Below are 24,425 nucleotides of genomic sequence, written 5' to 3' on the forward strand. Positions count from 1 at the left end.
ACAGTCCCGAGAGTCCCCAGAATGTTATTCTCCTGAGCCCCTAATTGCTGAGAAGTTGATCGGGGTGAGCAAAAAATCCAAGGGCGTACTGAGGGTGAGCTGGCAATTCGTGTAATGGAAGAGAAAGCATTAGGCCTCTAAGCGCACACATGAAGTCTCCATTAAACGTTTAAATCCCCAAGCACTTTTCAAGGATGCTTTCTGAGCAGGGGCAAGCTGTGACTCCCCTCTGCACCCGTGTTGGGGAACCGCCACAGTTCTATAAATACAGGCCACTTCCCCGGAGAACAGCATGCTGCTTGGGAATCCGAGGATGGTTCAGATACTTAAGGAAGTTCATACCTTTATTAGTAGGGAAAATCCTTGGTATTTCTGGTCCCTGTCCTAGAAGCCAATGGCAGCTTTCACATTACGTGTAGATGGAGTAGGGTTAGTAGCAGGGTGGATAAAAATTGATGATTAAAAAAAAAAAATTAAAAAAATCAGATTAAAAAAATAAATTGGATTTTTTAATTTAAATTCAGCACAGTTTTGAAAATAAATCTATTTAGAATTAAATTTGAAATTGACAGCCTATGTTAAGGCCTAACCTTATTATAATCTATTCAAATCATTTACATTAAAAACAAAAAATAATATTAAGCAGTAGAAGTTTGCTGCTGAGTTTTAAAGAAAGTCAAACCACTGAGCGGGTGGAAGTCACTGGCTAAGCACCTGAAACCACAGTTTGTTGAAGTGCTAAACCAGCTTTTGAGAGTAGTAGCTTCTTCTGCAGGTGCAGAGAGACTATTATCTTCATTTCAGCTAGTTCAGTTCAATGACTAGCTCATTCAAAATTCAGAAATCAGTTGGGAGTTGAAAAAGCAGGAAAGCTTGGTTTTTCCTCCCTTTCTAATCTATGAAAAAAGCCTTTGTTTGATAAATCAGTTAGTTTTAAATGCAATGCATGTTTTGATAAACTTTTTTTCTTAAGTATCCAGCACATTTAAAGTAGCTGTATTTAATACAAATAATTAAAATGCTTTTTCAGTGAATTTTTAACTCAATTTGAATGTCCATCCAAATAGAGCTTCACACAAATTGCAAGTAAAAATAATAATCTAGTAAAAAATTAAGCTATGTAACTGCTTATATAAATATGTATAGATATAGTATATCCTCCTACTTAGCAAAAAGACGTGCCAAGCTTAGCGTACAGGCTATACTTAGCGGTAGATCACCATGTTTTAATGGTTACCACCCAATGAGAATCAAACTTTCTTTAGGAAAAAAAGTAGAAAGTACAAATGCAAAACACAGTTAAAAAGAGCTATTCAAATCAAGGTTTCCTGCTTGCATGATTAAAATAGGTGATTTTTAATTGCTTTGATCTGAATCAATCTACCCTGATTAGTAGCCCCAACGTGTCGAGCTGGGAGGTAAATTTAGCAAGAATATAATTAAGGCCTTGAGCCAGCTTCTTGTATTGCATTGGCAAACAGGGCTTTCATGGAACCCTGTTGGCTTGAACAGGGCTGCATGTGGGTGTCAGGATCTTTCCACGTGAAGCACGTTGCAGGATCAGGGCCTAAAAGGTAAGCTACCTCCTGGGGCAGACAAACTACTGAGCTGATGGAGTAAAACTGCAAAAGTTCAGGGCTCAGCTAATTTCTCCAATGTTTGCAGTGCCACAATCAAAATTGTGCAAGAGATACGGCAGTTCTCCCCTCACACTGCTGAGCCTGGCTGGCACTGACCTATGGCTGCTCTGGTAGGATGCCTGCAGGCATGTGGCAGTGCAGACTGATTTGTCTGAGTGTCTAAGGGCCAGGCGGGCAGAAAAGGGGCCATGGCATATGGAAATGGGAACATGGCAATGGGGATTAGGTCAGTGTCACATAGGAATGCTTACATAGGGGTTTTCACCCACAGATCTCAAAAGGTTTTGCGAGGAAGGTAAGTGCCATTATTTTCATTTTCACAGAGGGGGAAACTGAGGCGGCAAAGTGACTTCCCCAAAGTCCTAGGGAGTAACTGGCAGAGTTAGGAATTGAATTGAGGTCTCCTGATTCTCAGGCTCCATCTTGCCTCCCTTGCACAGGGGGATGAGGATCTGGGCCTTAGTGTCTAGAATGTTATTGGGTGGGCCGTGAAATCTTGTTATTACAGAGAGAAAATGCCAGTGGTTTGGTGTGGGTTAGTTTATGAGGAGGTGGATGCTTACGGCTACTCTATACGTGATGAGCTCACCTAATGGAGCAGGTTGTGATACCCTTACATTGAGTAGCATTTTACTCTGCAAATAATTCCACCAATTTCAGCAAGACTCCTTGTGGAACAAGGTGCTGCTCAGTGCAAGTAAGGGTATCTGAGTTGGGCCAGTTTGCATGTACCCAATGCACAGCCGCAAACTGGTTACCCATGCCTGCAAATGGCCAATTAGCCACACAACTGACTACTTCATTTGCAAATGCACGTTCTACATGCGCACTGCGTACTTTGTGTGGGCAAAGATAGTGTCTTGGCTTTGCTACTAGCCTCACTTCTCGGTGCCTCAGTTTCCCCATTTGTAAAGTGGGGATAATAATACTGAACCCTCCCCCCACCTCCCCATAAAGGGCTTTGAGATCTTCTGATGGAAAGTGGTATGTGAGAGCTAGGCATGATTTTTAATTTTGAAAATCAAGCATTGAAAGGGAATGGATATGTCAGGGAGAACACTTTCTTGCTAAAAATGGGGCACCTTTGTCCCGGGAGTGAAGAATTTGGTTTCGGAGAATGCTGAAGAAGCTGCTCAGCTGGGCAGCAGAAGGACTCTGAACTCTCATTAGAGAGCAGAATTCAGGAAATAAGACCCTCCGTAGTGAACTTAATTTCTCAGCACCCCTTTAGTTCTGTAAGGGAAACAATCCCCTTCAGGGCAGTGAAATCAGCCCGCCTGATGGGGAGCCAGCTGGGAACTGTGTCAAAAAGGCTGCAGAGTGGGAGTGGGTTGAAGTCAGCAGCTCCGAAGCAGCATCCAAAGCGCAGATTCAGCATTGCCAACCCAAAATCATGAGACTGGCCTAAAAATCATGATTTTTTTTTTTTAAATTTTAAAGACAGAGTTCTTTTTATTTGCTTTCTGTTTTTTATCCCTTTTTAGAATTTTACATGCAGCTTTTCTCTGCAACCACGACCGCTAGAAACTTAAAGGACAACTGCGGATTCTCCCATAATCCCTTGACTTCAGGAACTGGGACTTTAAGTAAAACTCCAAATATTGTGATCAATAAAATCACGAGCCTTGGCAACGCTGCCAGATGTGGAAAATCAGGGGATTGGCAAAATAGGCGCAGCCATCACTAGCTCACTAAAAACGCTGGCAAAATCTAAGAATCAGAAATCCATCTTGAAAACTCTTGAGCTACTCTCAACCAAAATGTGAGGTGGGTATTTGCAAGGGGAGCCTAAAACATGTATATGTTCAAATCAGTTACCCCGGCTGTCCTTACCTTGATAGGCCGGGCATATGGTAGATATAGATAACCCTCTGGTTAGGGAAGTAGTGGTATGATGTATTTGCAAGTCACATTTAATGGCTTTTAAAACAACTCTGCTCTGTTTCTTTATTTAACATACTGTATTTTGGGGAGTGTAGGAGGTATACAAGAGCTTGCCAACTCCACTTGTACTGAATTATCTGTGGGTGCATGTACATGCAAAACTGTATGACAAAAGCCACATCCCACGCTGGTGAATGTTTTTGTAAGTCAACAGAGATAAAATTGCCATTAATTAGGTAAGCTAAAAATGGGGCGGGTGTTTCAATGCTAACCTTTGGATGGAAACTTTAAAAATTACACCTTGTGGTTGATGATAGGGAAGGAGTACAGCGCCCCCCTCCCATCACATGTCATCCCCTTGCTGTCTTCTGGTAGGATGTGGGGCGTGTGACGAACAATGCCTGGATGCAGAGGTTGGGGAGAAATGAACTAGAGTTTTCGCAACACACACATTGTTTACTCAGATTCCATTCGGCTAATTCCTGTCTGAAAGGTGAGCACGCTGTTATGAGCTGGGTGAAATCTTGCTATGGGCTGAGTTAAACCCTTGTGAATGCACCTTTCATTTAAGATTCCTCGAATTAAAGAGACAGTTCAGGGAGCACACCTGACACCAGTTCTGGGAGTCTGCCCAGAAACCAGCAACAGTGGGCAGAGGGCTCCACTGGGTACAGTTCTGACCAGGTGTGTGTATGGTGGTGAGGGGAGAGACAAGCCGGAGGGCAGACGAGAACCTGAGAAAGAGAATGAGACCGACAGAGGGACAGCCTGAGCAAGCAGGATGTCTGACCCTGGAAGAACCTAGAGAGGAGGTTTCTGGGTCCAGTGTTGTCTAAAGAGACTTGGGGCTGGAAGTAAAGAAGCTATCAGCTGGTTTTGGCTCCTCCTGCCTTTGGAGTAGCAGGACTTTCTATATTCCTTGTAAAGAAACAAGATTGCATCAAAGGTACCAGGCTCCATCTTTGGTTTCTACACCCAAGTGGAACAAGCCACAAAGCCCAGAACTTTGACTAGCCACTCAGGTGGATTTAAAAAAAAAAAAAAGCAGGGAAGGGCAGGCATAACAGTATAAAGTACAGGAGCTCTAGTGGTACAAAGTAGTGTTACATATCACACAATTCAGCTCTTGCATACAATGTCAGCTGAGGAATGCTCTCTTGTATGACTGAGGTTCATGGTAACCACTGGGCCACCAGAAAGGGCTGCCCATTCATCGCTCTTCTAGTTTAGTATAGTAGGCAGGTCACCCAGGCACCCGGAAACGTCTGTTGGTTCATAATCAGCACCCCAAAAAAAGTGCTGGTTTGAAAGAGTTGCATCAAACCCACTGAACTCATTGTTTCCTTGTGGTCCCCCCCACCCCCAGTTTGTCTCTTGCCTTGCACTTCGATTGTAAGCTCTCGGAGCAGGGATTGTCTCTCTGTTTGTACAGTGCCTAGCACAAAGGGGTCCATGATCTAGGCTCCTAGGTGCTACTGCCAGATAACATACAATAATAAATAATAGAGCTTGATGGACTTTAATGCTCTATTTAATTCTGTCATTTTTCAGAGTAAATTCTTTCTGCAAGCTTTTCTAAATTAACACTCCATACAATTCCCTATTAAATTCTGTGGAATGGTTTTAAAAATACCTGTAGCTAGCAGATTATAGGTAGGGCCCTACCAAATTCACGGTCCATTTAGGTCAATTTCACAGTCATAGGATTTTAAAAATAGCAAATTTCATGATTTTCGCTATTTATATCTGAAATTTCACAGTGTTGTAATTGTAGGGGTCCTGAGCCAAAAAGGAGTGGTGTGTGTGTGTGTGGGGCGGGGGGGGCCTTGCAGGGTTATTGTAGAGGGGGTTGCGGTACTGTTACCCTTACTTTTGCGCTGCTGCTTGCAGAGCTGGGCCCTCAGTCAGCAGCTGCCACTCTCCAGCCGCCCAGCTCTGAAGGCAGCGCAGAAGTAAAGGTGGCAATACCATGACCCCCCTGAAATAACCGTGTGACCCTCCCTGCAACTCCCTTTTGGGTCAGGCCCCCTTATATGAGAAACTCTGGTCTCCCCCGTGAAATCTGTATAGTATACGGTAAAAGCACACAAAAGACCAGATTTCATGGTCCATGACATGTTTCTCATGGCTGTGAATGTGGTAGGGCCCTAATTATAGGGAAGAATCCCTTTAAATAGTTTGGGAGGTCCCTAGTAGCCAGTTATGGCCCTATCCCTCATCCTTTCTTGACTTCTCTAGGAGTCTTTCATATGCCCAGGTTTGAGGTGTCCCTGCATGTGTTCTGATTTTTATGTCCTTGGAGGTTTTTCAGAGCAGGTTGGCCAAACACCTGTCAGGTACGGTCTAGGTTCTCTTGGTCCTGCCTCAGCATGGGGGGATGGACTAGCTGACCCCTTGAGGTCCTTTCCAGCCCTATGTTTCTCTGATATTTTGTTTACAGCTGAACTGGAGTGCAAGGCTTGAGCATGGAATCCAAACTTGGGTCCACCGCTTACCAGTGTGTGATCTCGTGAAGGGTTTCCATTAGCACCCGTTACCATAGTGTGTAAGCAGCATCGCTACTAGCTGGCTCAGCATCCAGTTCTCTTCAGAGATTTTCCTCCTTGCTGGATTCATAACAGTTTTCTCTTTTCCTTGGCTCTCCAGAATGTGTGGAGATGTAGGGGCTAGCAGGGGAATTGAGTGTATATGTGTGGGAGAGAATGTTGAGGAAACTCCAGCAAAGTACTTATGGCTATAGGCCCTGACTATTGGTATTACCGTCCCCTAGTGGTCACTTAATTCTATACTAGTAAATAGGATTCTGCGTACTGGATTAGGCAATCCTTAGTCCATAGTCTGCTGAGAGAAAGGAGCTGGCCCTGTTCTCCTGGGAGTTCCTGGCATCCTGGGGTGGGAGAACAGGGTCTGAGGACTGCAGGAGCAAGAGACAGCGGAATAGGTAAAAGGGGGACAAAAGGCAGATGGAGGAGAGAGCAGGAGACAAGTGAGGCACAGCCAGGGAGAGAGCAGGATCAGGAGAGGGAGTCCGATGAAAAAGAGATGAAACGTTTTACAGAATGCCCCCCGTCCCCAAGGGTAGACATGGGCCCTAAATGCCCTAACCAAAAAGAAAAAGAAATGCGGGTATTTTGGACCACGAGAGGCAGAGTGGCCTAGCGAATAGAGCACTGGACTGGGACAACTGGGTTCTAGGCCTGGTTCTTCCACTGGCCTGCTCAGTGACTTTGTTACCTAGTGCCTCTGTGTTCTTGGGGAAGCAGGGCACATTACCCAGCCTGCCTGACTCACAAAATACCTTCTCCACTCCCAGCCTCTGCTTGAACCAAGGCTGATCAGAAGAAAGACTTACAAAAAGCAATGAAAAGGCAGTGGAAGACACACTTACACCCCTCTGGACAAGGGTGACAGGATTAAGGAAACTCCCCTAGCCTCATTTGCATCGAAGATGGGACAGGGAGGCATCCCCTTTAGCATACAGAATAGAGAACAGAGATTCCCAGGCAAGAATAGCAAGAACTCTGGGACCAGAAAAGCAGGGAAGCACTGCATGATGGGGGATCTCTGCTCCAAATGTTAATGAACCCATGCCTGCACACACCCAGCTCAGTAGTTATCAGACCAATTCTAGTAATAAATCCTTCATTAGTATCCAAAATACTAAAGCTGCCTAATTCCATTGTGAGCTCCCTCGAAGGAATCAGTTCCTATGGTCTAGCCTGAACAAAACAACTTTGGTATACTTCCTTGAGCCATCAGTTTACCCACAAACAAATCTAGTGTTCTCCGTTGAACCATTGTTCTTTCCCTACAAAAACCCCTACCCATGCTCAAATAAGTGCTCTGATGCTTGGATCCAAAATCTTCATCAATTCCATTGGAACTTCATCTTCTCCTGACTGATCATGCTGGGGGCTCTGCCTGCCTCTAGCACTCTGGATCCTCAGCCACCACCACCTGGGAACCCCGATCCATTCAAGCTTCATGGAGTAATGAGAACCCATCTCTCTCTCTCCAGGTATAGCCTTTTGACCCTGACCTGTGTGATCAATTATAGTTTTCTAAACCTAACTTTTATAATCAAATTTGTTAGATTTTAATATTATAACTGTTTTTGTTTGTTTGGCTCCCCTTGTGTGGTTATTACCTGGCAATAAATAACTTTCAGGATTAAGCTGGTTGCTTCTCTCTCTCCCTCTCCCTCTCTCCCCTCCACCTCCATCCCCCACATGGGTGTTTTTTGGCTTCCCCATTCGCTCTGCAGCAACGCTCCTTGTACCTAAAAGTCCTGTGGGGTTTGTTCATCAAGTGGGTTACTACCAGAACAATTGTAACATGAAAATGGGGATAGGGACGTGCTGAACCTGGGTCATATGAGGGTGGCAGCTTGGAGGTGCTGCTTGATCCAGCCTGCTGAGTCCAGGGACACATAAGGCGTCAGCTTGGGAGTGCTGATTAACCCTGTCCTCTCAGACGCACTCTGTTAGTGTGTGTGTGTGTCTGATTCTGGGGCTGGAAGAACCCAGCCCTGGGGAACCAAGGTCCATCAGGATAGCTCCTTTGCGAGGGAACTTGCAGCAGGGAGAAGTAGAGCTCCGTATGAGAACACAAGGGACACAGGCAGTACATTGATAGAATTACAAAACTCCATCCACCAGAAGAGTAACCCTAATAAATGTGCATACCCCAAAGTAACGGGCAAATCTGGTAACAACTTTGAGCAAGTCACCTCTGTGCCTCTGTTTCATCATCTGTAAAATGGGGATAATGATCTTTACTTGCCTTCTAAAGCACTGTGAGATCTACTGACAAAAAGTGCTGTAAAATAGCTAGGTATCATCCTAGACAATCCCGGTTGCCATCCCTCCATTCTTTTCTCCTGTTTCCAGTTGCTGCTTTCTGCTTCTTCTCTCCTCCTTGCTGTAGAGGTGGCCGGGTCACAGGCCTCCCTCCCGGCATGCCTGCTCGAATTTATGGCTAGCCCTGTGCGAACGGCAGAGAGATCAGTAGCTCCCAGGAAAGCAGAATTTCTTTTTTATGAACAGTATTTCAGCAGCTTCTATCCCAAGGAGTACGTACATCTCACACTCCTGCAAGTGGGCATTACTGACCATGGGCTCCTACCCCAGGGGAAAGCAGGGGATGTGACTCAATCAGCAGTGTGATTGATTGAATCTGAATCTTCCATGGCAGCTGATGAATCGATTTATCCCCTCTGCTCATTATGTCAGCTTTGGTAGCTGACACGTCTAGCTGCTCTTGAGAAGGTATAAATACCCATCGGGCATGTCTGATATTCCCCCACCCTGCATGTATTACTAATAGATCGCAGGGGAACATAAGATGCTGTCGTTCCTCTAGAATATTCAAAGGGAAGTTACCAATAGTTCTGTCCAACCAGGAGGAATCAGGAAGTGCCATGAGACAACGGGGCATCTGGCCCAATAGTGAGTTGTTCTGCTTCTGGTGTTTTGACACCTTCCTGAACTCTCCAGGAGACCCTAGGCCTGGTTGGCATGTGTTTGCACATGGTTAGCCTGTGTATGCTAGAACCTGAGGTGGATCTGAGGTAAAAATCCTCGCACCTGAGTGACGTTGTTAAGCTGACTTAACCCCTGGTGTGGACTGTGCTAGATCGATGGAAGCATTCTAGCTACTGCCTCTCGGGGAGGTGGATTGACTACAGTGATGGGAGAACCTCTGTGCTGCTGTAGCAGTATAAGTGTAGACATAGCCTCAGCCAATGGCAAATCGGAAGTCTAAGGACCCAGGAGGTGCTGAAAATGCCAGGCAGTTTAGTGCAGCTGTGTTTATGTAGCACAGAAGAACTGTAGACCAAGATTTCCCCACGCGACAAGTGGTTTCGGATGCCTCAGTGTTTGGGTCCAGATGTTAGTGTTGAAAATGGGGCTCCTTTAAGGTGGATCTAGGTGGGCACCCGAAGACTGAGGCTACCAAAGTCCCTTGGGAAATCTGGGCCTACCCCCATTCTTCCTCTGTGTATATCTCAGAGAGGCACTGCAGATGGGGATTTCCTTAGGTCTGTGTAGACAACACTGCAGCCAGCATCGTTGCCGTTCACAATTAATTGACAGCCATTAAGTGCGAAGTGCTGCTAATCAGGCAGCAATTTACAGTGATAAACAACAAACATCCATTATGGAAATTGCAGGCCTGCTGTCCGCTTCCCTATTGTCAGTTGGATAAAATGGGAAAGCCAGGAAAAAAACTCAACCCCAAATGGAAATACGTGATTAATCAGCCTTCCTTTTAGCTGGCTGCTCTTGTGATGGTGCTGGGTGGAATTTCAGGAACCCAGGTTTCAAACACAGGCTTGGCTAAATCTGTCTCGGGCACTCACCTATTCGGAGTCCCAAAGTGATGATTTGAACTTTGGCACTCAAGCTTAATTACGAAAAGCCACAGAATTAACCGATCAGTTAATAATTAGTGTTCAGATGCCATGGTGATGGGCTCCATATAAATCAAAAGACACAGACAGGGCCAGATCTTCAGCTGGTGTAAATGGGTGTAGCTCTGTTGGTTTCGATGGAGCGATTCCGATATATACCAGCCGAGGAAAGGGGTTCAATGTACTTACAACACCACTGAAATGCTGCAGCTCCAAAGGTGGGAGCCCAGTAATAAACCAGTAATTAGCACACTGGAAAAAGGAGGAAGGTTTAGTGACAGGCAAACCCTTGCTCAGACTAAAAAATCTCTGGGTTTCATCTGAAAGATCCCCCCACAGTGAACTCCACAGTATGCAATTTACTACCTCAAAAAGGACAACTGGCCGAGTCCAAACTACCCAGCGTGACGCTGCATTTGCAGGGACAGCAGGCATCTGAAAGCCAGTGCTTAGACCCCTGGGCCATCCTCGCTACTGTTTAAAGAATCCATCCAATGTGCTGGGGGACATCTGCATTCTGCAGGCTATAGGCTATGTATTAATGAGCTGAAAACAGTATACCCCCTTCAGAGGAAACTGGGAACCCTAGATATCAATTCTGTACTTGGATTTCAGGAATGCACAGAGGTAGAGTGACCAGATGTCCCATTTTTATAGGGACAGTCCCGTTTTTGGGGACTTTTTCTTATATAGGTGCCTATTACCCCCCACCCTGTGTCCCGTTTTTCACAGTTGCTATCTGGTCACCCTACACAGGGGGAACTGGGACTATGGATATACACCTGGATTATGTGAATATACACCGTGGTATGTGAAGAGTCCAAACTTTAAAATATATGGTTTTTGTTCTGTTTTGTTAATTGTATTCAAAATTGAGATAATCTAATGATCTGATTTCTAATTGGGGTTAGAAGACATTATTTAAAGAGGTGATTTCTTGGGCTTTCTTTTCACTTAAGGAGTAATTTCACTTTTGATTACAAAGAAACTCATGATTTATAATGATAAGCTCAGTACTTTAGCTTTCCTTCAAAGAGCTAATAATTACAGCAGCATGGTGTACCAGAGAGGATATTAAGACATTGGAAAGCTGGTTTCAGAAATGATTATCACATCTTCTGTTGAAGATTATGAAGTCTCAAGTGAACAATTAATTTTACAAGTTTTTGTGTGGTACCAGCACAAAATTTCAGGGAAATCCATTAGGATATTTTTTTTCCTTTGCTTTTGTGTTAGGTGGTTTGCGATTTCACCGGCTTTTTGTGCATTTGCTGATGCATCTGGCTCCATTTGAAATGACTGTGACGGTATCAGTCGCTGAATCATATGAGAAAAGTCATTAGGATGAAAACACAATATACTTTTTTTTCTTTTAAAGGTAGCATGGTTTATCATATTTTCATGAGAACCACTGCTCCAGAACTAGCCTCAAACAAAGGTCACGTGGCTTCACTGAAATTAGGGTTTTGAAGCAAGATCTAAATATTAAAAAATGAAAAAGGGATTTGGAATTACTTGGAGAAATACTCTTACAGAAGAGTTAGGAGAGGTATTTGGGCCAGGGTGATATACAGGACGTCTGAGCTCATTTAGGTGGGTTGCATTTTCTTATAATGATTTGTTTAACTGTAATGCCTCCAGGTCCCAGCTGAGTTCCATTCCATTGTGTAAGACACCATGCATGTTGTACAGAGAGGTGAAAGGACTTGCCCAGGGTCATACAGCAGGTCAGCAACAGAGCCAGGAAGAGAAGCCAGGTCCCCTGGGCCCCAGTCCAATGCTCTATCCAGAACACTATGCTGCCTACTTAGGATAGGTTTTTCAGAAATGCCTAAACAGGTTAAGCTCCCATTGAAAGGCAATGGAAGCTGGGAGCCAGACTCTCTTTGGTGCTTATGAAAATGTCCCTCTTTCTCAAATATACATATCATTCTGGAGCATATTAACAGGGGTGTTGGATGTAAGACATGGGAGGTAATTGTCCCACTCTACTCAGCGGTGGTGAGGCTTCAGCTGCAGTACTGCATCCAGTTCTGCGCTCCACATTTTAGGAAAGATGTGGACAAATTGGAAAGAATGCAGGGAAGAGCAACAAAAATAATCAAAGGTTTAGTAAATTTGACCTATGAGAAAAGGTTTAAGAAAACCTGAGCATGTTTAGTCTTGAGAAAAGAAGACTGAGGGGGACCTGATAAGTCTACAGCTATGTTAAGTGCTGTAACAAAGAGGATGGTGATCTGCTGGTCTCTATGTCCACTGAAGTTAGGAGAAGAAGTAATGGGCTTAATCTGCAGCAAGGGAGATTTAGGTTGGATGGTAGGAAAAACTTTAAGGGTAGTCCAGCTCTGGAATAGGCTTCCAAGGGAGGCTGAGGAATAATTGTCACAGGAGGTCTTTAAGAACAGGTTGAACAAACACCTGTCGGGGATGGCCTAGATTTACTTGGTCCTGGCTCAGCACAAGGATTTGGACTTCATGATCTCTTGAGGTCCCTTCCCAGCCCTACATTTCTACGATATATAGTAATTTAATAGAACACTATGCGGGCCACTTTTATTTAGGTGCTTGCTTATGTGACGGCCGCCATCTTGGCCAACACCAGGTACTGAACGGAGGACTTCCAAAGCTGAAAGGAATAATCTCTATAGTTTTAGAAACTCACGCTTTTCGCTCTGGAGGTTCCCAATTCCACTGCCACCAGCTATTGGCCAAAGTAGTGGCCAGCACCAGTGTACTATTATAAACATTCAGATTTCCCAGATTGCTTTCACAGCCTTCCACTGGATAGGGACTTAGCTCTCAGCAGTCCCTAGTTTAGCTGGACAAATAGCACCTAAATTTTTTCATTCAGGTTTCCCCCCTGGTATAACACCACTGAAACCGGGAGAAGCATCCTTCAGGCTTCCCGGGAGCTGATGATCAATTCTGGAGACTAAAGCCCAGGGATGGTTAATTACTTTGACCTTGACGAAACTATCAAAGCAAGTGTGGGGGAGGGGAAAAAAACCATTCATGCTTTTCCAGTGCTAACATCAATTCACAATAATTAAAATGAACCAAACAGCATAATTGCATTCAAGAAAGGAAACATTTTTAACAAGCGCTCTTAATGGAATTTTCAATGGGACTGAATCTCTCCACCCCACCCCCCACCCAGGGTGGCATAATTTAGTCACTTTTCCCCCAAACGCTAATAATGTTGTTATGTAAAATCTCCTACTAATGGGAAAGGCCCATTATTCTGTGTCACTGTACAAACTGTTTCGTTATTTAAATTAGCTTTATTCAAATATGTAGACCCATTTTTAAAAAAAGATTAATTTTTTTTCAAGCAACAAACTCAATTCTGCTCAGAAATAGAGTGAAAATCCTTTCCAGGGACTAACAGATAAAAGGAATACACTTGTTAAAGTATCTATAAAGTTCTAGGGCATCAAAGTGAAGTGTAGTAGAAAATCGACCTTGGAAAAGAAATATCTAAATCCATCTTTGGCAGGCTGTATCGGAGTAAAATGCATTTCCTAATGACCCTATCCAACTCCCATTAAACTCAGGGGAAAGATACTCACTAGGCTTAATGGGACTTAGATTAGACCCTAAAAAAGCAGAGCTCTCTCCAAAGAATCTCTCTTGAAATAAGGCGAATATTTGCGTGCAAGAAGATTCTCCCTTCTGAAGCTAAAACTCTGGCCTGAGAATCAGCACTGGACTCATGGGCGGTAGGTATAATAGGCTAGGTGAGGCTAAGCCTCCCCTAAGCCATGTCCTGGCACTGCCCATGCTCCACCCTGTCCCTGAAGCCGGCATAAACTCAGCTCCAGCTGGAGGCCAGTGGTCTGGTGCTGGGAGTGGCGGCGGGTGGCCCAGTGCGGGGATTGGCGCTGGGGCTGGTCAGCGATGGGGCTGGCTGGCACCCCAGGGTGGTTTGGCCAGGGATCCTCTGGCTGTGGGGGTATGTGGTAGGGACGGGGCCTCGGGCAGAAGGGGCGGGGCCACCTGGCTAGCCTCCCATGACTGGCCTCTACTCCTGGTTCTGCCAGTCTTCCTGTGTGATCACCCCCTTCAAGGCCCTCTGCACCTCTGCCTCAGCCTTCAGCTCGGACCTTGGCCAAGTTATATGTCCATGTAAATTAACGCAGCTCCACTGAAGTGCCATGTTTTTGCAGTCCCTGGTGCCTGATTCTACTCTTACTTACACTGGCTTCAATATCGTTACACCCGATTTACACCAAACATAAGTGAGATCAGGAGCAGACCCTCTTTTGGCAGAGGAGTGTTTTGTGTTAGCAAAGGGATGGACAGCGAGATTCTCGAACCATGCCCTTATTGTATCAGGAGGATACAGGAAGTGCAACTGTGCCCCACTGGAGGTAAGGGGGTGGTACAGGTCGTTCCCCACCACCACCCCCCGTGCCTGAGCTGCAGAGGATCTAAATCTATTACAGCCCCCAACTACAGAGCTGGGGCTGTTTCGCTCAAGCTGTAACAGCTCAATGCTCTTAGCTTGGGAGGCTCCCGTTCAATCCCGGTGTGTTGGCCATGAGCCCCACAACTCTGTGAACGTGTCCCTTTATCTCCTAGTCTCTAGGACAAAGATGGCTGCCTAACAGCCTGTCACGTGGCCCAACCAAGGCTTGTGAACTAGAGTGATCCTGACACCAAGCACCTGCAATGTCCACTGCAGCTGACAGGAGCTGGCTAGGACCAAGAGACTCACTGTCCAGGAAATGGCATTAATCCGACAGGATTTCTCAAAAGGAAAGGAGGGTCCAGCGTGCCTGTAAAGGCCACCAGCTGGTTGAGATGGTGGGGGAGCTGGCTGCTGCCCAGCTATCCCCAGCACACAAACTGGCAGTGGAGTCCTTCAGTGGCTGGACTCCAACCATTGCAACACCGGTGCCCTCTGTGGAGATTAGCGCACTTAAAGGAGGCCTAAATTTGCCCCTCGTGTGTCTTGCATTTCACCATAGCCAAGACTCTTGTGGTCCAGCACACACAGCTTTGCTGGGTGAGCCAAATAGGAGCATCCTCTAGGGAGGCCAGTAAGAACCATGCCTTGTCTCCATTGAGAGAGGAAGGCTGATGATGGTGATTAAGACACTGGCCAGGCCCTTAGGAAGTCTGGGTTCATAGAATCATAGAATATCAGGGTTGGAAGGGACCCCAGAACGTCATCTAGTCCAACCCCCTGCTCGAAGCAGGACCAATTCCCAGTTAAATCATCCCAGCCAGGGCTTTGTCAAGCCTGACCTTAAAAACCTCTAAGGAAGGAGATTCTACCACCTCCCTAGGTAACGCATTCCAGTGTTTCACCACCCTCTTAGTGAAAAAGTTTTTCCTAATATCCAATCTAAACCTCCCCCATTGCAACTTGAAACCATTACTCCTCGTTCTGTCATCTGCTACCATTGAGAACAGTCTAGAGCCATCCTCTTTGGAACCCCCTTTCAGGTAGTTGAAAGCAGCTATCAAATCCCCCCTCATTCTTCTCTTCTGCAGACTAAACAATCCCAGCTCCCTCAGCCTCTCCTCATAAGTCATGTGCTCTAGACCCCTAATCATTTTTGTTGCCCTTCGCTGGACTCTCTCCAATTTATCCACATCCTTCTTGTAGTGTGGGGCCCAAAACTGGACACAGTACTCCAGATGAGGCCTCACCAGTGTCGAATAGAGGGGAACGATCACGTCCCTCGATCTGCTCGCTATGCCCCTACTTATACATCCCAAAATGCCATTGGTTCACTTCCCTCCTTGGCCATAGATTTTTTGTGTGACCTTGGGCATTGCCTCTTCCCTGTCTGTCAAATGGAGGCAATGCTTCCGTTGCCATTCTTGTCTATGTAGATTGTAAGCTGTCTGGGGCAGGGAGTGTCTCTCACTCTCTTTGTACAGCACCTAGCACAATGGGGCCCTGAGGTCAGTTGGGGCTTCCTGGTGCTGCTGAACTACAAGCGATAATAATATGAACAGTTCTAGGCCGATTGGATCAGCCTCTTGTTTATTCCATTTCTCACAAATGCAAAGGCCCGTGGCCCCCACCTGCTGGCTCCATTCCGCAAGCAGAAATGTACGAACGTTCTGTTGCAGTGGCATCCTACCTTTTAGTACCTCCACATAGGCACCGACTCCATAGGTGCTCCAGGGCTGGAGCACCCCTGGGGAAAAAAATAGGGGGTGCTCAGCACCCACCGGCAGCCCCACCGATCAGCTCCTCCCCCTTTCCGCCAGCACCTCCTGCCTGCCAGTGGTCAGCGGTGTGCAGGAGGCACTGGGAGGGAGGAGGAGGAACGGGGGCAGGAAGAGGCGGAGCGAGGGTGGGGCGTGCTCGGGGGGTGGAAGAGGCGGGGCGGGGGCTGAGTGAGAGTGGGAAATGGTGGGGGTGGGACCTTGGGGGAAGGGGGGGGTTGAGGGTGAGGCTTGGGGCGGAGTTGGGGTCGAGCACCCCCTGGGGAAACCAGAAAGTCGGCACCTCTGCCTCCACACACGTGAGTTTCCAGAATCATATTTTCATCGCCAAAATTTCCTGCAAAGCTTCTATATGAAAATAACAGAGCGATAGCCAGTCGCAGCTTTGGCGCTCATGCACAAGCGCTTGGAACGACACCAGGGTCAGTTTTGAAATCACAGGGGGGATGTAAAGAACCGGGAACAACGACTGAGCTGGTAGCACCGTATAGGCCTTTTGCGCTTAGCAGAGCGCAATAGTATAAGGAGCAGTGAAGCAGAAAGGTTCACGTTCTGTTTGTGTCGAACTCCAGTTCTGTATTTTAAACTCTCAGCCAAACCACAGAAGTTGAGCAATTGCTTGAGAAATGAGAGCGGGGAATGAACCATGTAGATTTTTCTCCTCCTGCTCATCAGCGCTTTGCTGTTTGTCGTGATTAACCGGTGCTGCTGCACAGTGCCAGCATTATCCTGTCGGCGAGGTTGTCTTCTCCCACAAAACCCATAAAAGGCCAGGTCCTGAAGGGGTATAAATCAGCATAACCCCAATGACCTCAGCAGAGCTCTGCCCCCGTTACACCAGCTGAGGATCCGGCCCACATTTGCCAAAAGCAATTCCTAATGAGACTTATCACATGACACACATCAACTTGCAAAAATCCAGGAGGGTGCAAGCTAAGGTAACATAAACCATTCCGACGCAGAACCCAGTCCATGCTCTTCTAGCAGTGCAAAGACTAGCACACAGGCAGCCTTCACTCTGCCCCTGTAGTTCTGTTAGCCTTATGTGTGCCTCTTATTAAAGGGGTAGATTTAGCCCAGAGCAGTGGGTGTGCATAGCTGTATCGCCCCAGGACCAAAAAGATCATGCAGAGGTAATGTCTATCTCAAAGGGTCTGTATTTGGAGAGCTGGGTATATTACAAGACTCAGGGGGTGCATCTCCTTGGAAGAAGGGAGAACAGGGCTGGGGTGTTGGTTTCACAGAGTAAGACACATTCAAGAGGGTTTCTTTCATAAGAGGAGCAGCCATAGGCCTTGGGAGAAGGGATCATGCCTGTGGGGGGCAGATGTCTCAGGGCAGCAAGCAGGAGGGAGACATGTCTAGCCTTGGTTGGCAGCAGTGCCAGGGGAAGTCTCTGCACCAGAGAACGAGCACCACCGCAATGCTGCCATCCCTGGAATGCGGGACAGTGAGGTGCCACCTACACGGCCTGTCCGAAATCTGCTTCAAACCAAGCGTGGCTGCACGTCCTCCCTCATGTGTATCTTGTTCAGTGAGGTGCTGCTGATTTTGCAGAGTGACAGCTGATTGATAGACACATACATAGCAAATGCATTTAATGTGGTGTTCTCAGGCTGATGCTGTACTGACTCACTGCCACGAGGACTACCCCAGTGAGTGGGGGGCGGTGGATGGGACTGACGATTAGAGAGATGAAAACAGGCACCCCGCTGAGACCTAGCCACACTGTACTCGCCCTGATTACTTGAAGCTCCAGGGAGACGGGGCTCAGAACTCAGAACTCCCAGATGATCCAATATAGGGATGGAAAAGCCCAGGTATATTCACCTGGTTCATCTCCCCCCAGGATCGTTTCCTAATGTGGTGTTACAGGAGGGTTGTCTAGTCTAGAGGAGCTGGTTGAAATTTTCTAAATTTTGATTTTTTTTTTCCAATTGAAAATTCCCATTGAACTTTTTTTTTGGGGGGGGGGGGGGGGGATTTTCACAATGGAGAAGAAGAATTCTAAAGCTTCCCTCCAAGAGGTCTCGCTGTCAAGAACTGCTCCAGGATAACTCCCCCTACCTGTGAACATTCTTGACTTCGCCCCCTTATGTGGCCTTTCACTGTGCTAAGATTCCTCTCCCTTCCTTGGCATTAACATTTATAGATGGCTACCGTGTCCTTTCTATTCTGGGTGATGAAAATTAATATTAGAGGCCCAGAGAGACTTCCTTTGAGGAGAGAGCCTGAAAAGATTGGGACAACTTAGTCAGAGGGGAGATGAAGAAGAGGGAATGTGTCAAAGGAATACACAATACCAAACGGCATAGAGAAGGGAGATTGGGTGAATAGAAGTGTCTATTCTCATAACTCAAGAACAGGGAGACAGTCAATGAAAGCAAAGGGTAGCAAATCTGAAACTGATTGACGTTCACACAGGCATAATTAAACTCCGGAACTCATTGCCACTGAATGTTGCTGAGGCCAAAAGATTAATGGGATTAAAAATGGATTAGACATTTTATATGGAAAATGAAACCATCCATAGTTATAATGGATGAGGTATTAATTTTTTTTTAAAGAGATCTAAACCCTCATATTTCAGAGCACAAGTCAGCCAGTAACTGATGAGGGTAGCAAAAATCTTTTCCTAAGGGCAGGTTATTCCATAATTGTCCTCTAGAGGATTTCTTGCATCTTCCTCTGAAGCATCTGGTGCTAGCCATGACGGAAATAGGATGTTGGATTAGAATCACCTTAGGTCTGATCTGGTTTGGCAATTTCTATGTTCCTATAGAGTTGTGGGGAGAGGAGATAGAAATCTTGCTAGATCAGTTGTTGGATCAGAATTCAATCAGATTCTCTGCTGGGATTGGGATAAGACCCTTATTAAAGTCTGTAGGATATTTCCATAGGGATGAAGCCAATTGGCTACTACAGAATTTTCTTTTTTAAACAGGTAGCATTTAATAGCAAATTAGATCCTGTTGGTAGGTTATTTTTAAAGCCACCTTACAGAATTCTATAGCCTGGTTATAATTCTCTTACATTCTATAGGATGATTCAGGAAGCCTATAGACAGGCGAGTCTCTAATAAATGCCATAGGCCTTTAGCACAAAGGACATCTGAACTCAGAGCTAGAGCTTTGGTGCTGTCTAGATATGACCAGCAATGGCTAAGACAGCGATCACGTGACTGCTTTACCCTGACATGACTTACATACGCAAAACTGACCCTTCTTTATTGTTACCTTTTCCTCCACCCCTAGTCGTCTGTCTGTTTATCCACCTGTTACATTTTGTCCTAATCCAGGATTGTGAGCTTGTTCCACTCTTCCTACAGCCCTTAGTACAACAGGGCTCTGATCCCTGATTGGGGTCTCTAAGCATTATGATAATAGAAATGTCAAATAATAATAGCATCGTCTGGACTCTCTCAATTCCCATATTACTGGTATATCCAGGTGTAGTGTCCTTGTGTGCTTACATACACAGTGGGAGAGTTCTAATGCACAATCACAGCACTCAGAAATCATCCTGGAAACTATTAGGTTCAGTGTGAAACTGAGTCACTGAAAGCTGTAAATTTGGGAGTTGGAGCATAATTGCATTTAATACCTGTAAGTCTAATTGCCATCTAGAAATGGGTCACTGGAGCCTAACCCATACCATTCTCTGGATCTGATTAAACTGGAGTGTGCTAACACCTTCGGGCGGATCTGACCTAGATAGCCAGTATAATCTGCTTTAGCCTAATTCTAGCTGAGATGATTAATTGAGGAAACACTTTAGGGGCTAAATTCTGACCTGGGACTTCCCAGGCAGTTTCCCAGTATGCCAATCTCAAGCTGAATTAGTCTCTAGATGCATTTTGAAAGGATAGGTGCATTTGGCTGACTTTCTTTGTCTAGAAGGTATAGTAGTGTCCCTTGCTCCACAGCAATCTGGAAGCAAGGGACACTACAGCCCTGGTAGTCTTAGAGACTCCTGCAAGGTGAATCAATGGGTTCCTTACCTGGTCATATCCCCCCTTGCACCCAACTGCAATTCCCATGCAGTGGAAGTTTCCACATGCATCCGACGAAGTGGGTATTCACCAACGAAAGCTCATGCTCCAATACGTCTGTTAGTCTATAAGGTGCCATAGGACTGTTTGCCGCTTTCACAGATCCAGAATAACACGGCTACCCTTCTGAATCTTGATAGCGAAGTCACAGTTCCCTGTAATGTCACTAGGTGGTGTGTGACTGAGCTACACCAGCAGTGCTAACAGAAGGAAAACCTGGGATTGCTAGTGAAAAATAATAGGTAGGTACCACTCAGAGACCCCTAGCACAACAGGGACCTGATCCCTGGCTGGCGTCGGGAGGTACAATCTTAATATAATTAAATAATCACAGGGAGAAGATAGTCATAGCTTGCTCACTCTGTGATACAGGTGCTGGAACTAGGGGTGCTGCTGCACCCCCTGGCTTGAAGTGGTCTCCATAATATGCAGGGTTTACAGTTTGGTTCAATGGCTCTCAGCACCCCCACTGTACAAATTGTTCCAGCAGCCCTACTCTGTGAGAAATGGCACCTACCTCAGCCATAAATGCACTGGAAAGGGCTAGTCCAATGAAAAATCCCATTTCCCTCTCAATTTTTTCCTACCTGCTATTGGTAAAGCTCCCCAGGACCTACATGAGAAACAGTTCTCTGTTTTCGTCAGTCTCACACTTTCCCCTGTTTGTGTGGCTCTTTTCACAGCAACTGCGGAGAGAGAAACATTATTTTAAGAGATGGGCCAGGGGACTTGCGGGGGATTGGTGGAGCAGAAACAGAAACTACTTTAAACTCTAAAAAATAAATTGACTAGATCTCAAGTTGATGGCATCCCTGTAAGATAAGGAAGCCCTACCTAAGAGAGATCAGGAATGACTACTTTGCCATCTAAAAACTGAGTAATTCCTTTAGGCCCCATTTCAGTGGTGTGTTCTTATTTGACAAGGCAGTGGGACTTGAGCACATGCTTAAATGCTTTGTTGACTTGGGAACTAATTGCCTTCTGCTGCATCGTTGTATCTACAGTTTCTACCTTTTGTTCCAGGGGGCCAGGAAGGAGAGAGAATTATACTTATTAAAGAAAATCCAGCACAAAAAGCACTTCCCCAAAGCAGTGTTTTTTTGGAATGACCTCTGCCTTCAAGATCTAGAAAGTCTGGTGCTCTGAATTTTTCCAGAGTTGGAATAAACTGCAAGCCAGCTGTCTACTGTCCAGCAGTCACACTCCAAGGCTTGGCTCTTAGCCAAGGTTTCCATGACGAGTTTAGGTCGAATTTAGCAGCGTTAGGTCGATTTAACCCTGCACCTGTCCACATGACGAAGCCATTTTTGTCAACTTAAAGAGCTCTTAAAATCGACTTTTTTACTCCTCCCCGACGAGCGGATTAGCGCTAAAATCGACATCGCTGGGTCGAATTTGGGGTAGCGTGGATGCAATTCAATGGTATTGGCCTCTGGGAGCTATCCCAGAGTGCTCCATTATGACCGCTCTGGACAGCACTTTCAACTCAGATGCACTAGTCAGGTACACAGGAAAAGCCCTGGGAGCTTTTGAATTTCATTTCCTGTTTGGCCAGCATGGCGAGCTCATCAGCACAGGTGACCATGCAATTTCAGAATTGCAAAAGAGCTCCAGCATGGACCGAATGGGAGGAACTGGATCTGATCGCTGTATGGGGAGACGAATCCGTGCTATCAGAACTCCGTTCCAAAAGACGTAATGCCAGTGTATATGCCAAAATCTCCAAGGGCAAATGCGAGATCTTTACAATGCTCACAACTACAGCGGTGATCGGAGTGGGCTCCCGCTTGCAGTGCTGTGGCGTATGCATGGGCAATCCAGGAAAAAGGGTGAGAAATGTCTGCCATTGCTTGCACGGAGCGAGGGAGGGAGGGAATGGTCACGGACGACATGTACCCAAAACCACCCGTGACTACCTTGTCCATTATCTCAATTTTTTTTAATTAATAAAGAAATAATGCCTGGTTTCAAAACAATAGTTACTTTATTTCGAAGGGGGGAGGGTGGTTGGCTTACAGGAAATTAAAATCAACAAAGGGGGTGTCAAGGAGGAACACACACAATGGTCACACCATAGCCTGGCCAGTCATGAAACTGGTTTTCAAAGTCTCTGTGATGCGCAGCATGCCTTGCTGTGCTCTTCTAATCAGTGTCTGGCTGCTCAAAATCGGACGCCAGCCAATTTGCCTCAACCTCCCACCCCACCATAAACATCTCCCCCTTGCTCTCACAGATATTATGGAGCACACAGCAAGCAGCAATAACAATGGGAATGTTGGTTGCGCTGAGGTCTGACCAACAGCGCCAGCGAGCTTTTAAACATCCAAAGGTACAAAAATTCTACCACTATTTTGCACTTACTCAGCCTATAGTTGAACTGCTCCTTACTACTGTCCAGGCTTCATGAGCCATGGGAGCAAGGGGTAGGCTGGGGTTGGTGCGATCACACGGTGCTGCCGGCTGGGAGAGCAGCCTGAGGCAGAAGCCTCCAGCTCGCAGGAGATCAGGATAGCAGAGTTGCAGAAGAAGCGGTGGAGCCGTTCACCATTAATGGAAGGGACCCAAGGAGCTGCTACTGTGTGGCCAAGGCAAAAGAGCAAGAGCCCTGGAGCTGTTACATGTGTCAACCACAGAAGTGCTATGGGGTGTTACAGCGCGGACCAGACTGGAATGTACGGCTGCAAGACTTCTTCACCAGCGACAAAGGACAGGAATAGGTTGCACCTAAAATCTAAAAAGACCCGCACATTTCCCAGAGTCACTACCCTTGATAACAAAACATCAATGATTGCATTGGCTACTTGGATCACAGCAGCCCCCACAGTAGACTTGCCCGCAACAGCAGTGGTGACGGTGAGCTGAGCGGGCTCCCCCTTGCAGTGCTATGGCGTCTGCGCGGTTAACCCAGGAAAAAAGACGCAAAATGATTGTCTGCCATTGCTTTCATGGAGGGAGGGAGGGGCAACTGACGACATGTACCCAAAACCTCAAGCGACGATGTTTTTGCCCAATCAGGCATTAGGAGCTCAACCCAGAATTCCAATGGGCAGTGGCGACTGCGGGAACTGTGGGATAGCTATCCACAGTGCACCGCTCTGAAAGTCAACGCTAGCCACGGTACTGTGGATGCACTCCGCCGACTTACTGTGCTTAGTGGGGATGCACGCAATCAACTATAAAAACGCTTCTGAAAAATTGACTTCTATAAAATCGACCTAATTCCGTAGTGTAGACATACCCTGAGTCTGTCAAACCCTAAATAAATACAGGCCCATTGCCACTGGTAATGTTGGTCCCATTAGGACTGAGGTTGATGGAGCTGGATCTGTCCACCCCCCTGTAGGTGATCATGACACTACAAAAGACTTATTTTTTCCCCCTGGGCCCCCATGGTTATGTCTACACTGCAATTAAAAACCCGCTGCTGGCCTGTACCAGTTGACTCGGGATGAGGGGCTTGGTCTAAGGGGCTGCTTAACTGTGGTGTAGACATTCGGGATCTGGCTGGAGCCCAGGCTCTAGGACCCTGCGAGATGGGAGGGTCCCAGAGCTCAGACTGCAGCCTGAGCCTGAACGTCTACAGTGCAATTAAACAACCCTGAGCAGGAGTCAGATGGCACAGGCCAATCACAGGTGTTTAATTGTTGTATAGATTTCCCTACATTGCTTCTAGGGTCCTCGGATTCCCAGGAATTGTGACTCCACCGGAGCCATGCTACCAAAGCTGCCCAGACCTGCAGCTGCCTTTTTAAGAGAGGTGAGCCCAAACCCTTAACGTGCCCCTTTAAGAGGCTCTGCATATAAGACTATGCAGCCTGAGGTCAATTTTTGGCTTTAATGCCTGTCCCTCAGTTTCCCCATCTGTAAAATGGAGATCATGATACTTGGCCTTCCTTGTAAAGTGATTGGAGCTCTGTAGAAGAAACAAGCTAGTTAAATGCCAAGGAGAGCTGATGGGAAAATGGTGGGGGAGGGAAGGGGATTCCCAACTTGTTATTGAAACTTTTTCCCTTGGCTTTTTTTTTGGGGTGGGGGTGGAGAGGTGTGTCAAGATTTCACCCTGCTCTCGTACTAAGTATTGTTAATTAATATGAATAAAACCAAGTCTCCCCACTGAGCAGGTTGGGGGGGGGGGTCCCTTTGACCTGAGGTCCTCCACACAACTATGCAATTTCTCTGGATCCCTGGGACATTACTGCGCGGGAAGCCAGGGTGTGAATCTACAGTGCCCCAGCTTTCCTCGGAGTAATGT

At 46.3% G+C, this 24,425-nt stretch overlaps 1 long non-coding RNA gene across 2 annotated transcripts; it reads left to right on the top strand.

Moving 5' to 3' along the window:
• Positions 1-1,185: 1,185 nt before the first annotated feature.
• On the top strand, positions 1,186-21,491 carry LOC122464787. Of its 2 annotated transcripts, XR_006289152.1 has the most exons (4): positions 1,186-1,574; positions 3,125-3,407; positions 3,900-4,336; positions 21,197-21,491. It is a non-coding gene; the product is annotated as an uncharacterized LOC122464787 (long non-coding RNA). The 2 variants fall into 2 exon arrangements; XR_006289151.1 differs by lacking the exon at positions 21,197-21,491 and having other exon boundaries at positions 3,900-6,635.
• Positions 21,492-24,425: the final 2,934 nt, after the last annotated feature.

This window comes from Chelonia mydas, chromosome 2 (assembly GCF_015237465.2).
Source record: "Chelonia mydas isolate rCheMyd1 chromosome 2, rCheMyd1.pri.v2, whole genome shotgun sequence".
Taxonomy (NCBI): Eukaryota; Metazoa; Chordata; order Testudines; family Cheloniidae; genus Chelonia; species Chelonia mydas.